Raw genomic sequence first — 13033 nt, forward strand, 5'->3', positions numbered from 1 at the left:
TGATGAATCCAAGGAACACTGAGTGTTGCGACACAAAGAAAACACTCAACTTAACGCTAATACACAGGCAATACTTAATTTGAATAATCACAATAGAAATAATAATATAAAATGATATGATAAAAAGACCGTGGCAAGAGCCAGACATGTCGTCGTTGTTGTTGTTTTGAAGTTAAGCACAAAGCTACACAATGGATTATCTATGCTCTGCCCACCACGGGTATCGAAACCCGGTTTCTAGCGTTGTAAGTCCACAGACATACCACTGTGCCACTAGGGGGTGCCAGACATGTCATTATAAACAGGGGTGTTAAAAACTGAAGGGTGTTTTAAGTAAAGACAAAATAAAGAAGAGTTAAGAAAGTTAACCTGTACTGTATATCCTTTTGTACACCCAAAACCACCACCTTCCCATATTATATCTTTAGAATGTGCAGGTTAGTTAATGCACTTATTTATGTCGTAAATAACCGAACAGAAAGTTTTAAGTATTTTTAGTTGAGGTAATATTTGTAACTAACTATAACAATATGAAATCCCAATTTCTACAGTTTATCACAGGACAATTATTTTAGAATAGAACATAAAAATTGAATAACACCGTACAGATTTTTTGGAGGGATACTGTATATCCGCAATATATTATAAACGGGTGCTTAATGAATTTATTAGTTAGGTATTAGCTATACTGACGTGAAAGATTAATAGAAAGTATTGCGATAGCAAAATATTGTCGCAGAAAAAATAATAGTTCACTATATTTGAAGTATACAATATATTACACCGTGCTTGAGCAGCACATCTACTAAAGATGTTTGTTGGTTTTCAACACTAAAGTTCACTTATAATAAGGTGTGGTAATCACAGCCTGGTCTGTGTTACTGACGCATGCCAACAATCTTTGAAACAATGTTAGTGGAATATGGCGCCACTTCGTCTGAAAAGTAACTCTAGATGTAAGGAGATTTTGGTGTCTATTTTTTTTTCGTTTCGTTAGGAGGCATTACTTAACGCCCTGTTGAATTTGAACTCTAAACTGGCCAATGCAGAATTTCGACATTTTCAATATAATATTTCAAATCACTACTGGATACAGACTATGACTTGCTTAAGAAATTCAAACCCCATACAATACCCTTAGCAATACCCGTGAAATTTACATCAGTTAATCATTGTTCCTTACTGTAAGTTCGATGATTAAGCACCTTGCACACTGATGATTTGTATTAACTACCATGTGTACTGATGACTTGTGTTAAGCATCATGTGTACTGATGGCTTGTATTAGCACCATGCATATTGTATTAACTATTGCGATGAACAACGTATTGGCTGCAAACTTGTTCATGAAATCTAGCAGTACAGAGTTTTTCTGCAGATAGTTAATGAATTGATTTACAGCACAGATTTTACATTAAAGCCTTTAGCGATAAATATGGTTTCAGATGTGTACAGTTGTTTCACAACATGCTTCAAATTTTGCATTGACTGAACAGTGGGTAGCTAGGCTAAGATTCTACATTAATACATTCAGTAATAGTTAATTTCTTTAGCACAAAAAATGATTTGGATATTAGTAGGTGGAATAAAAGAGTTCAACCAACGTTGCATCCAATAGACATTCCCTATTGAATATCAGTGAGTTTTTTTGACAATGCGGTATTCTTAAGTAAACAATTACATACAGATACGTCACCACTGCAATAACTAGAGCAAAACTAAGATCTAGCTGGCAGAGATTCAGTAGTGTATGAAGATTGAAGACCAAATCTTTTCAGTGTAGGAACTGATAAGCGTCGGAGATTAGTTTCAAGATGCAAGGAAAGAAAAACGGGATAATTAGTGCAATACGAAGAAGAAAACAAAAACGCTGTACACACCAACACAGATGATCTTGAAACAGTACTGTTTATGTGACTGATTATTTTGTATCAGTAGATTACATTGGGCTTTACTGCATGAAGACGAATGGTCTGACAACTAGATCTAGAATGTTCCAGAATAGTCTGACAATTAGGCCCAGATTTTCAAACACACATATGCCCAGTTAGAGAACAAAGAAATGGCGCTACTTTAATTCTGGCCAACCAAACACAAAATTGCAAAATGACCACTCTATTTTCATAGGAAACTTGGGATAGCAATATCTTAAGATCGCCTTCAATTAATTTCAAATACAACAGTATATCATTAGAACAATGATATAATGCAAGGCCGATGCCCAATGGGGAAATGATGTAATCTCAATACACAGGTTTACAGTGTTCAAAACTGAACTGTTACAGACAACAAAAGTCTAGAAACATTACATGTATTTTGAATACTATAGAAATATAGTTATCGAAAGGCTAGCGGCTATAACAGCCATAGTTACCTCAACACTATCCTTCTATCCGTGTCAGCTGGTGACGTTTATAATGCAGTAATTCAGCTTGATAGTTTCGCGCATATCAACTGGTGATAGGCCCATTAAGCCTCTTTTGGTAATACAGCGTAACGTGTCACACCAGAGATCAACTTCTTATGACAGTGTGATGGAATTTTATTTCTATAGCAGAAACTGCCTATCATTATTGTAGAAAAGTATTGTTACAACAAAAATCAATACCTATTAATATGATGGTAGCATACTGCCATGACAAAAATCAACGTTTACTGATATGATAGTAGTATATTGTAATAAAAAAACAATGATGAAAGTGTGCTGCCATAAAGAAATGTTGATGTTTTGTACAGCACACTTTCAATGATATTGTTAACTAGGACACAAAACAAAACATCAACATTTCTCCTAGTTAACAATATTATTGAAAACGTGCTGTCACGAAACAAAACATCAACATTTCTTCTAGTTAACAATATCATTGAAAGTGTGCTGTTACAAAACAAAACATCAACATTTCTCGTAGTTAAGAATATTGATAAAAGTGTGCTGACACAGAAAAAACATTAATATTTCTCAAAGTTAAAAATATTATTAAAAGATGCTCACACAGAACAAAGGATCAACATTTCTCCTATATTTTGATGCTACAATCAACTCTACATTTTGACCAAGTGAAAAATAAATCTTTAGATCAAAGACCAAAGTTTTATAAATAATAGTAGTATATTGTTAAAATATAACAGCTCCTATGATAATGCTTTATGCTACTATTGGAAAAATTAGTAATTTTCGTAGTTAATTGTAATTTTAAGTAGCGAGCCCAAACTTGTTCGCATACGATGCTATTGTATTGTTACAACAAATACCTATATTCTTCATAAGTTCAGTAGAATATTTTCAGAGCAAAGCTCAAAGTTTCTTTTAAGCATTGGACGTCACGGTTATGACAAATATCAACGTTTCATGTAATGGTGATGGTGCATCGTTATATAAATACTGTATTTTTAGTTTATAGTGGTAGTATATATATCTACAGCAATATAGTGATACAGTGATATCATTTTCGCTGAATTTGTCTTCTCATTTAGGTAACGAGACGCGAACACTGGACCCACAGATCCACAGTCCAGCATGTTAAATACTGAGTTACGCTCAATTTAGTTGACGCTCGTCTCAGGATGTTTATCTTAAGATGTCACGCTGCTAATGGTAAGGGAAGCGCTATGCTTGAAAGATAATTGGAATTTTTAGTGTCATCTATTGGCCAGTTAGTAAACTAACATTGCTTGCATTTTCATTATCTCAATAACTTATCTATGTTAATGGATATCTTGAATAGATGTTCCTATGTGAAAGTTTTGTACATGAATCGAAATCTAACTATTTTTTCAAGTGTGGTTGTGCATCTTAGAGGTGATAAGCTAATTTTTTATAACCTTCTACATTCATAAAAAATTATAAGGCCTTTATAATACAACTATTTTTAATCCTTTCTCAAAGGAAGTGGTTTCAATAAATACCCCGTAAAATTTCATTGAACAAAGTTTAAGAAACGTGGAAGGGACAATACATAGTCTGTGACGTTGTATACTATAAAGATCGAGAGAGAATCAATAGCTACAACTTCCAGACTAACAACAGAAACGATTGTTATTTTAAAAACAGTATATATAGATATTAAACATACTGTTTAGATTTATATTCGACACAGGGCGTGATATGCGCCCACAGTCGTGGATAAAAATTTTAAATATCTTATAGTACAGTGTCTGTAACCAATCTGTTTAATGTGAAGTATATTCACATGCCATGTTATCCTGATTAAAACAGCTGTAAGTATACAGAAAATGTATAAAGTCAGTATGGGCATTTAGAATAGTCTGTAGGGAGAAGCATGTAACGTATGGGATAATATATGTTGGGTAATTGCATAGGGGGATCAAGAACATTGTATTACACTTGTTTCTGGAAATGGCACTGACGGCGCAATTGTTCAATAGTTCCACTATCATTTCCGATTATTGCCTATTTCCTGGAAATGGATTGTACACTGCAGTACATAACATCTTCCCAGGAATTGGCTGAAACTCTGTCACAGTGGCATCTTTCAGTTGAGGAATGGCTGTTGAATTATGGTAACATACCCGTGTTTTCGGTAAGCCCTACAACAAGCAGTAAGCAGGTTTGAGGATCAGGAATGTGGTGGCCATGCGTGATGGAAATGACAGTCCCCACCATTACATTCGCTGGAGACTTTGTAAAATATACTGGAAAACACACTAAGATTAGTGTTGCAGTTAAGGTTGATAACCTTACCACAGCAGAGACGGAGATAAGGATTAAAAACATAAAACATAAAAACTCACGATTTACAACCTGAGCCCTTCGACTTACTTTCTCCATCTTAAAAAGTGAGCTTGTAATTTAAGTGTAATTTAATATAATCCTCTCTTGTTTGTGTTTTTGAGAAAATATGATTTCTTTATTGAGTTGGAAAAAACAACAACAACACAACAGGACTTCCAAGAAATAATTTCATCAGTTACCACGGTAACAGAAAAAATCAAGCACGCGATCTTCTGAAAAGCACCAGCATATCCTGGGCGTGAAAGACTTGTGAAGGATTTACTTTAACAAAATAAAGAATAATATGTCTCACTCACACACTTTCAGATTTATTTATGCTAGTTTTTAATCACATATTGGTAGCTAAACCTAGATGTATATTTTAGGCTCTGGTGTCCAAGTTCCGTAACACACGTGAAGTTAACAAACATTTCACTTTTTTTTGGTCAACATAATTCAATTTATTTACCATATTAATTGATAACAATCTAAAACATTTTGCTCGCAAAACGAAAAAAAAAGAAGCCATAAAAATGTACAACAATCACTATTTGTTTTAAAGTAAAGCATTTTCTGTATCATTTTTGGAAAAGTAAACCATTAACATGCTGTCAGCAAGTATGAAACTATCAGAAAAAAAAAGTCTTTATACGCGAAACAGCTTTAAACGATCATTTAAATTTTTTTTATTTTAAAACAATCGAGAAATATAAACTAGAAGGTCGATTTCTCCTACTTATACCAAAGAGCAGACGAAGCGTGAGAAAATGTTTTTGCTTAGGTTTTTGCTAAAAAAATATATTTTTTTGCAGTGAAGTTAATGTTTGAAGTTACCGTTTAAATGTTCATAAACATATTACTCTGTTTTTCTCTATTGAAAAATTTACTACAGTTGAAGCCACATTATCACACTGTCTTAAATAAAACTTGCACATCTTTGTGTGTTTTCCCCTGAAAGATTACAGCTGAAGCCACATCATTACATTGTCTTTAATAAGATTTGCACGTTCTTGTGTTTATCTCTTGAAGCCACACCATTAAAGTGTTGTTAACATGTCTTGGTGTTTGTCCCTTAATTAAGTTGATTTTCCTCCTACCTAGTCTTTGTACTATAGTATTTTCTTACTGTATAGATACTAAAACGACTTTCATCACAGGTTTTAGTTTAAACCTGAGTTTAAAAAAAATTAGAAATAATTAATTAATAACAAGGGTAGAGGTCCAGTATTTTAAATAGGTTGGATCTTTACATCAAATCAGCTTCGGACTTCATTAGCTTGATGAGAAAAGAGGGCTTAATTATTTACGAAATATTGTCTGTTCTAGAGGACTTGGGTAGTCATAAATATGGGCCAAGTATTTTGTCTAGAAACATTGCTAACAAGATTTGTCGTAGGATAATTTTGTATTTTTATTTTTAACAAAACTTGACGCAGGGTAGTTTTGTTTTCGAATTTTTTAACAAGGGTTGTCGAGTAATTGGGTGGGAGTGTCAGAATAATAAGAGGCTTGTTCACCTATGAGATAAAGACACTATGTTCTGGTTACTTTTGGTACTAACGTGTTCACCTATGAGATAAAGACACTATGTTCTGGTTACTTTTGGTACTAACGTGTTCACCTATGAGATAAAGACACTATGTTCTGGTTACTTTTGGTACTAACGTGTTAACCTATGAGATAAAGACACTATGTTCTGGTTACTTTTGGTACTAACGTGTTCACCTATGAGATAAAGACACTATGTTCTGGTTACTTTTGGTACTAACGTGTTAACCTATGAGATAAAGACACTATCATCTGGTTACTTTTGATACTAACGTGTTCATCTATGTGGTAAAAATACTATGTTCTAGTTAGTTTTGGTACTAACGTGTTCACATATGAGGTAAAGATACTATGTTCTAGTTACTTTTGGTACTGACGTGTACACCTATGAGGTGAAGATACTGTATTCTAGTTAACCTATGAGGCAAAAGCACCGTGTTCTAGCCAAGTTTGGTGTGAACTTGTTCATCTATGAGGTAAAGACACCGTGTTTTAGTTAAGTTTGGTTCTAGCTAGCTGACCTATGAGGCAAAGGCACCATGTTCTAGTCAAGTTTGGTGTGAACTTGTTCATCTATGAGGTGAAGACACCATGTTTTAGTTAAGTTTGGTGTGAACTTGTTCATCTATGAGGTAAAGACACCATGTTTTAGTTAAGTTTGGTGTGAACTTGTTCATCTATGAGGTGAAGACGCCGCGTTTTAGTTAAGTTTGGTTCTAGCTGGCTAACCCATGAGATAACGAGGATTCATCTACTTTGACATGATACAGGAGATACTACTGTCGTGACGCTACTGAACTATGAAGTTTGTAAGATTATTTCTGACAATCAAGAGAAGGTTCTTCTGAGAGTAGGTCAAACTTCCTTTGTTATAATTAAAAAGTAAAGGAATATATACCTTCTAATAGAATGTAAAATGAGAAACGGAATGAAAATGAAAAGATAAACACAAGCAGGATTTGAATTATAGATTTTTATGCGAGCGGAATTGGGGATGGAGTGGGGGACTAACAACAGAATACACTCTTAGACCGACAATTTTTATTTATATTACCTTTCAGTTTTACAGTTTTTTAGCTGTATTCCATCCTGGAGATTCCGCTATAACTGTTATTTGTGCTCTTCCCACACGAGTATCTAAACCTGAATGTTAGTGTTAGAAGCTCATAGAATTACCACTGAGCTACCGGGAGGAGGGCTATATCTGCTATTTTTATTTTATCTGGAAAGGCTACTTGAAGCCACACCATCACACTATCTTTAATAAACTTAAGATTCTTTGTGTTTATCTCTACAACACTACTTGAAGTCATATCATTATGACGTTGTTTTATCTAAATGTATATCTATTACAAATTCTAAACGCATTTTATCTTTTCTTTCAGTCCTATATCAGTTCTTGTTCACTGTATATATTCAAATTATACAAATACGTATTCCACTTTTCTGTTGGTAATGTTTTGTAGTAACAATATGAGACATCAGATGGTGAAAGAGTTTTTTAAGATATTTTATCTAACAAGGTTACGTGTACAACTTATGTTTTCCATTCCAGCATCTCCTGATGTCATACTTTACTTATCCTGTCTTGCTTTCATGATAAACTGTAGTTTAACTTTAATTAAGCGACAGTTGCTTTAATACTTCTCAGCCTTAGACAAGCCTTTTTTTTGAAAATCATGGAGTGCCAGAAATAATATAGAACAATAAACTATATTAATTTACAATTTTACTGGTTATGAATAATAGTTGGTAGTCACGTGTGGCCGATTGTTTTCTTTCTGAGTTAATTTTTTCCCAACCAGACTTGTTAATATGATCTTGGGGTTTCGAGCTAAACACTTCAAAGTAATATTTACTAAAAGGGCATAGGGTTTGGAAATCCCAGAGTGTCAGTCAACGTGACGTATTTATAATGAAGGGTTATATTTTCACAAGAAACTCTTGTTGTACTGTTGGTGTTATTTTCAGTTTTTTAAAAAATTCTTGTTCTAGTTTGCTAAATTAAATATATTCTACTATTTTTATTCATGCTCAGATATTATTTCAGATTTTTATCAGGGTATTTTCCTCTTTTCACATCCTTCTTATAGAGACATTTTTTCCTCTAGAGGCTGTAACAGGATCTTCAAAACTCTTTATGCCTACTTCGTTTATTCCGTGGCTAAAACATTTTTAAACAACATGCACGTAGATGTTACGTCTTCACTTTGTTTTGCACATTTGTTTTTTCTAATAGCGGGGGCAGGGGGAGGGGCTCAGAATTAGCCTTATTTTTTTGCTGTCATCTATATGAACTGATTCATGATGTTAGAAAAACATGTAGGTTCAAGAAGTCTTGAAAGAAGTCTTCGAAAGCGCTCGGGTTTTTATTCATTTCTGTATAAACTGATTGATAGAATACGTCTAATCTAACTGAGAGTTATTTGAAACTACCACATAGTAATATGCAATCGAGTTAATTCAACTCAAGCTATACAAGTAATAAAACAATGAAATTAGAAATCATTTGTCTAAATGCACCTACATTTACTTTGCTTTATTAAAATCAAATTTAACTGTAAACAGTAAGAGCAATCAGAAACCTATGATACACAGTACTAGGTCTCCACAGCAAAATACGTTTTCCATTCTCTTGTATTAAAATAAAAAATATTCAGAAGTTGCATCAAGTGAATGTTATTCAGTTATCCCTTAAACTATGAAAATTAACTATATAGCGCTCCCCAGTGGCACAGCGGTATGTCTGTGGACTTACAACGCTAGAAACCTGGTTTCGATACCCGTGGTGGGCAGAGCACAGATAGGCCATTGTGTAGCTTTGTGCTTAATTCCAAACAAACATAACTATATAGCTTGTAAACTATAGAACTTAGGTTTTATGTTGTTGTTTTTTCTGTGTAGTTTGTTTTTCTGATTCGGTTAGATGTCGCTTTGACTCTTGCTACGTGATACTTTTCAATAATCCCACACGGGAATTATTTATTTTTTACCATACTGTACGCTTCAACTTTAACATCCAGTACAGTAGCATATAGACCAGACCCTCGGCGTCGAACAGTAATAAAAAAAACGTCCTTCAAACACTACGGTATAATTATTTTTCTGTAAACCTCTGCCTTGACCAAAATTATATTATCATTCTTACTTTATTTTGTTTCACATCAGAGGTATCGCTCTCTGGAATGTTTTTGTTTTCCTTTAGCAACGCTCACTGAGAACTGGTTGGTTGGTACCTAATAAAATACCACATTTGTTTGGAGTTTCTTTCCCTTTTCTTGAAGCTGTCTGTTTTGTACAAGACCTGAATTTAATTGTACATTATTTTGTGATATTATTAGAGCGTGGAACGACAAAGCTAACGTTTTAACAATACTTCGTATTCCGTTTGTGTTCTTTTGTGATTATGTTCCCGTTTGTGTTTCTTCGTGATTTCCTCTTTTAACATATTGTTGGTTCCATTCACTAGCTATCGTTGAACATTTCTTTGGTTAGCCATGCTTGCTTAATCCTTTTTAAAATGTAGAGTGAATTATATCCTTTTCTAATATTACTGACATTTCAACGTTTCTGTTAGCTATAACTGCTTCTTTTCCAGTTCACATGCTTGCAGTAAACGTATCTATCCAGCTGTTTGCTGACTACTGACGGCTTACACATTGCAAATATTATTTCTTGAATCACCTTTTTCCAAATAATTGTTCTGAGCTTATTTTAAGATTTAATTTCGTCCTATTTTTTCTCTGTAAATGTTTTTACAGCTCTGGATTATTTTTGTTTTAATTACCTTTTGAACAGTTTTAGAGAAACTTGAAGTATATATATATATATTGATAACGATATCTTCTCAATATAACAAACTTTCATTTTGTGAGAAACTGGGTCTTTGTGGGGTAAAATGTCTAGCAATGGTAAAATATTACATAACGTACGAAATCAAAGCTGAATTCAACTGTTAAGCAGAAAAAGTACAGTAACGTGTTATTTTCTTATCCAAGTGTAGTTCGGACAGCACTAATCTGATTATTCACGTAAGAATGAAAATGATCGTGTTTTGCTATAGCACTGTTCTGATTATTCACGTAAGAATGAAAATGATCGTGTTTTGCTATAGCACTAATCTGATTATTCACGTAAGAATGAAAATGATCACGTTGTGCTGCAGCATTGTTCTGATTATTTACGTAAAAATGAAACTGATCATGTTCTGCTACAACAATGTTCTGATTATTCACTTAAGAATGACACTGATCATGTTCTGCTTCAGCTCTGTTAGGATTATTCACTTAAAAATGACACTGATCATGTTCTGCTACAGCTCTGTTAGGATTATTCACGTAAGAATGACACTGTCATGTTCTGTTTCATTAGACATCATCAAAGAAAATGTCCCTTCGTATTTCTAATTCAGATACTTGAAAGTAATGGCTGTACTTTTTTCCCTGTGTATTCAAAGCTCAGCAACAAATTTGTAAAGAGAAGAACTCAATATGGTGTTCCATTCTAAGGACAGATCGTTTAAACTACGTGCGAAGACCTTCATCAGATGCCTTGAAGAAAGTTTTGGAATTTTTCAAGGTATCAGCACAGATCCGAAAATCCTTTCGCCTCACTAACTACGGGGAGGAGCAGACCATAAGAAATTCCACACCTACAGTGTTTACACTGCACATAATTCCAATAAAACAAGGAATATGTAATGATCTATTGCCATTTCTTTGGAATTTGTCATTTTTCATATTTTTTGGCGATACCGGTTTTTAGGATTTATTGTACTATCCGTAATTTAGTTAGAGTGTACGCAACCCGTTACTGTTTTAGAATTTTTCTTTATTTAACAGCATAATGATATTATCTTTATTTGATGAAGTTATAACAATATTCTTGTATTTCTTAACGTTGTTTATTATCTCGTGTTCGTCTGGTATTAGATTACATTTTCTGGTTTCTTGTCACGTTTTCATAACACATCTTTAATTTCATATCATATCACGTAGGCAACAGTCTCATTGAGTTTGTTTGCGAAGCCTTCACTTGATGCAATAACGCCACGAAAAATATTTTTATTTGACGAAGAAACAAATGTAAGTCTCATGATGAAACTATTAGTACAGTTTCAAATGGTTTGGAAATAACTCTTGCTACAAGACTGACTACTCTTTGCGTGGGTGTTACTAGTCTGTACAGTAATTGATTTTTCAAAATCCCAAAATTGTCATTTTTCGTTTTTATTGAACTGCCCTCATTCTTACTGTTTACTCAACACAAAAAAAAACAAAAACTTTATAAATCTTATCGTAAGCTTTGAAGAAGAATTCAAAGTCCTTATCAAAAACATTCAGTGTAACAAGCGTGATTTGATGACATATTGCTGTTACAGCTTTTCAGCATTACTTTTCTTATCAAAAACATTCAGTGTAACAAGCGTGATTTGATGACATATTGCTGTTACAACTTTTCATAATTACTTTTCTTATCAAAAACATTCAGTGTAACAAGCGTGATTTGATGACATATTGTTAAAAGTAATAATGAAAAGCTGTAACAGCAATATGTCATCATTTCCATGTAATTCAACACATCTCGGTAAAAAATAAATGTGAAGTCCAATCTATCGTTCATTCTACCACTTGTCAGTGGATTATATCGGTTTCTGAAAATCAAGGCTTCGTATGAGAAGTGGAATTTCCCGAAACCGGCATTACTCAGCGACACGTGAAAGATCGAACGATGGATTGGGCTTCACGTTTTTTTTTTGTTTTTTTTTTAGTAATTGAAACAGTTTGTTTGGCTGAATAAATCAAAAAATTAATTGGTAGCATCAATGCTTCATAATCTCGAAATTCTTGTATAAATATAGAATTACTGTGTGAGTAAAAGACCTTTCAAAACAACCTATACACTTCGATAAAGTTTATTTTCATATGATGAAACTATAAATCGCGGTAAGGAAAAGTTATTAGAATTTCAAATCCCAACACTTGTGATTAAACATAACCGTTCTGTAAAATGTAGCGAGCGCTTAATCAGCTAAATTTCACTTAAACTAGCAATTTCTAGTGTCGTGAATCGTATATTACGGCAAGTAACCTCGCATTTTTGGTAGCGATTTGAATTTATTGGCTGATTAGATGGAACCACTTCATAGCATGCGCTCAATTTTGTCATAGTAGATTACCAAAACGTTTACTTTATGGTATTGTGTGAGAGGTAAACTAATCAAATCAGTATTTCTATGTCACAACAGAACTGCGATAAAACGTACCTATATAAATATAATAGTACTGTCTGTTGTATGTCCATGTAACTACTTCGCAGGGTGCGAATTGATCTTCACCAAATTTAGTATGGAAGTTCATTGGGTCAACGGGGAGATACTTACAAACTTTCAGATTTGCGTTTTGCGGTTTTTATGGGCGTTGTTCACCACTACTTCGCCCCCTTTTGATGGATCAAAGTTGTCATGAAGGTTTGTTGGTTCCATGCGGAGACACATGCAGATTTGCGGTTTCACATTTTGTGTTTTGCAGTTTTTATGGCCGTTTTTGCGTGTGTTTTTTTTTTACAATTACACATAAGGGAAGCAACTTTTCATGTCCTAAGATAAACTTTCGTTAATCATAAATTTTATAACTTCCGTCCAGGGGACAGGTACTTCAGCTAGTTTTAAATACAGTCAAAATCTGAATAAGTTGTTATTTATAATTAACATGTATTCTCTGGATAAATATGAGAGTGTTTTTTTGTTGTCTT

This window comes from Limulus polyphemus, unplaced genomic scaffold (assembly GCF_000517525.1).
Source record: "Limulus polyphemus unplaced genomic scaffold, Limulus_polyphemus-2.1.2 Scaffold901, whole genome shotgun sequence".
Classification (NCBI taxonomy): domain Eukaryota; kingdom Metazoa; phylum Arthropoda; class Merostomata; order Xiphosura; family Limulidae; genus Limulus; species Limulus polyphemus.